A 3,724-nucleotide genomic window follows, 5' to 3' on the forward strand; every position below is an offset into this window, starting at 1 on the left:
ATTAGAGTAATACTACACCTTTATGGCTAGAAAAAAAAAAACAGGAAAAAAAAATCTCTTTAACTATTAACTATTGGCCTTGAGGGGAAACTCATTTTCGGAGGGGCTCTGCACACACAGCTTAGCTTTATGCATCTCACCCTGCCAGCATGAACGTGTATTTTTAAACACACTCCCCCAAACTTACCCCAATAAGTAAAAGGTATGAGATGCAGTTGTTGTTATTAGGCTCCTGACAGCCTTGTCACATTGGCCTGTCCCTGAGGCACGAGAGATGTATGGGTCCAGATGGTTTGGGGAGCAGGAGGCAGACACTGACGTGTGCTAAAACTTACCATTTGGCATCCTGGCACTGCAGACATCAAGCAGCTGGCTGCTGTCCTCCATATTCTGGGATGTCTGCAAGGAAGACACTTGCCTGACCCTGCAGTCAAGTTCACTGCGCTTGTACAGACAGCAGACAGGGCTCCTGCTTCTCTATGTGAGAGGACAGGTGGATCTCGGGAGCCTGAGGGCCTCCCTCCAGAGACTGCACAGAAACGATACAGAATGGGCTGGCCTCTGGAGTGGAGGGTGGAAAGGGAGAGAGGGAGCCAATGTTTCTCAGGTCCTGTCCTGCCTTCCCGAGACCCCTGGGGCCTTCACCACCTTCCTCTCGCCTCTGTATAAAACTCTGTAAGGCAGGAAGAAGGGAAAGATTAGAAACTCAGACAGCTGCAATTCTATCAACAGCTCTCAAACCACAAAGAATCTTAATCTTAAAAAAAAATGGCACTTTACATGTATATTCTCAGAGAAAAAGGCTAGGAAGCCCAGTGACCCTCAAGCCACCCCAGAAGAGCCAACCTGCGTGAGACTAAATACTGTCCATTCAATTCATCTAGCACCATATGGAGTCTACCTTATGAGTTCTTTTCTTTTCTTTTTTAGTTTTTCTTTTTTTTTTTTTTTTTTTTTTTTTTTTTAATTTTTTTTTTTTTTTGGTTTTTCGAGACAGGGTTTCTCTGTGTAGCTTTGCTCCTTTCCTGGGACTCACTTGGTAGTCCAGGCTGGCCTCGAACTCACAGAGATCCACCTGGCTCTGCCTCCCGAGTGCTGGGATTAAAGTCGTGCGCCACCACCGCCCGGCATTCTTTTTTAGTTTTTCAAGACAAGGTTTCTCTGTATGTAGCCCTGGATGTCCTAGAATTCTCTCTGAAGATCAGGCTGGCCTCAAACTCACCAAGGCCTCTGCCTCCCAAGTGCTGGGTTTAAAGGCATGTGCCACCACTCCACATCCATGCATGAGTTTCTTAAACTTCCTACTCAAGACCCCATTTTGCCTGAGAAACTTTTACATGACCCCATGCGTATAGATAGTCTGTATAAAATAGGTATACAAATCAAACGTTGGTAGATAATCGTAAGGGAACATATTTTAAAAGAATCATTTGATATACGTATAACTTTGCCATTTATTACAAAGTAAATTTGCATATTAATGAGATAAATGTGCTTATTTTATGTAAAGAATCACTTCTTGCAGGCGCGGTAACATACGCCTTTATTTCCATCCCTATTGAGTCAGAGGCAGGTGGAGTTCTGAGGGAAGGCCAGCCGTGGGTACACAGTGACTCCTCATACACCCCAAATTCAGTCTTGGCTATTAAATACTGCAGGGTATATATGTAGAGTGTTTCCAGTATTGCCAGTGTCTTTTAGAGTTGATCAATATTTTGACTTTATAAACATCAATATGAGAACACCATTTCTCATAGATACCGACTTGCTATAAAATGGCAGAAGGATATTAAGGGCCACTTCAGAAATGGTTGGAAATGGTATCCTAATCCCAAGCCAAAATTCATTTAATGATTTGTTGTTGTTGTTGTTGTTGTTGTTTGAGACAGGGTTTCTCTGTGTAGTTTTGGTGCCTGTCCTGGATCTCCCTCTGTAGACCAGGCTGGTGCCTCGAACTCACAGAGATCCGCCTGGCTCTGCATCCTGAGTGCTGGGATTAGAGGTGTGTGCCGCCACCACCCGCTCTCATTTAATAATTGTTTTATGAAACACAAGTCAGCAATTCAAACAGTAATTTTTAAAATCAAATATTCAAATCTGGTATTATCCACAAGATATACTACAGGCACATGCTGAGGCATGATGGTGGGGAAATATTAAGTCTTTGTTTTCATCAAGTCACCTTGCTTCCATAGAAGCAGAAACCTGTATGCCCAGTAACAATAGTGCAGTTCATAATGTTCAATAGTGTTGACTCTAAGCTGAGGTGTTTCCGGTACCATTCACTGGTTATTACATGGTGTGTCAACATGCATAGTACAATGTGCCTGTGTTGTATGTTAGGAACCAAGTCTGAGGTGACATGCATCAACATGTGGCCTCCTGATGCCACACACAGCTGACATTCACTGTACATTTGATTGTGAATTAATTTTTTTGTCATTGTGTGTTCAGAAACCTTTACTGCTGCTAAGTATTTTATGACCCTTGTAATAGGGTCTCAGACCTTAGTAGGCCCCCAGACCTTAGCACAACTGACTCCATGATGGAAGTGCCATTCCGGCTGTAAAACTGAGCATGTAGACAGCACCCCCTGTCAGAAATGAAAACTGAAACTTAGTCCATCAAAGTCCATAGTTATGGGAAAGTGTCTAAATGAACTAACTTTGCTTTTTGGCTTCCGTAGTTCTGCTTCTGGCTAACTGTTCTTGTTAACTGAAGTATGTCAACCCAGGGAGGGCATGGTTTTTGTGCTTGAAAGCTCAACCGGAGAAAGGCTCGGTGCTACCCTGGGATCCTGAACACCCAGTGTAGTCACGGGCCAGCTAATAAAGACTTTCTATTGGTTTAAATCCATGTTTGCGCAATCTTCTCTGGTGAATACCCCACAACAACCCTCACATTCAGTCATGTAACCCCAGATGACATTTTACCTTATCCACCAGGTCTTTGTTGGGTACAGGGTTGGCGAGGACCCATTGCTGTGTTCCAGTGACAAGAATAACAAGGAAGGGACAAGGACTCTGGATTGGATTTCTGCTTTGATCCTAGATCTGTTACTTAATGCTTCTCTGCCTGAGTGCCTACGTGTAAAATGAGATAGTAATGCTAACTCTCTCATGGAATTGACTTGATGCGAACTGACTGAGTTTAGCACGTGACTTTAGCCAGGTACATTTAGTGGATTATCAAGATTAGCTGAGTGTACCTCTGCTTCCCTATCTCTGTAGCTTGGAGCTATCACTTCCTGCTTTATGATTATACTAAGAACTAGAGGAGACCCTAAATGTCAAGTGTCTGACACATGGTACTGGCTTGACATTTTGTCCCCTTCCCTGCTAATTAAGTAGCACTAGTTGATCCCCATATCTTTGGCCTCTAGACACTAGATAAAATAAGAACTGTGTGGAATCACCTGCTTTCCTTTGGCCTACTGCTTTCCTGACCTAGTAACTTTAAAAGCAGCCAAACGTCCACAGGAGTTACTTGGTACACAGTAGAAGAGCTCAATAAATGTAAATTAAATTGAATATGATTTTTATTATAAATGATTGCCCTTAGTCCTCAAGGAGGACTGTGTTATTCTTCTGCATTCTTTTAAAAAAAGAAGAGAGACAAATGATAGCATTGGGGGGGGGACAGAGGGGGGACCTGTTCAGAAAAGAAAAAAAGTAAGAGTAATGGAGCTGGAGCGATGGCTCAGTGGTTAGCGGTGTGCAGCGGC

Source organism: Peromyscus maniculatus, chromosome 21 (assembly GCF_049852395.1).
Source record: "Peromyscus maniculatus bairdii isolate BWxNUB_F1_BW_parent chromosome 21, HU_Pman_BW_mat_3.1, whole genome shotgun sequence".
Taxonomy (NCBI): Eukaryota; Metazoa; Chordata; class Mammalia; order Rodentia; family Cricetidae; genus Peromyscus; species Peromyscus maniculatus.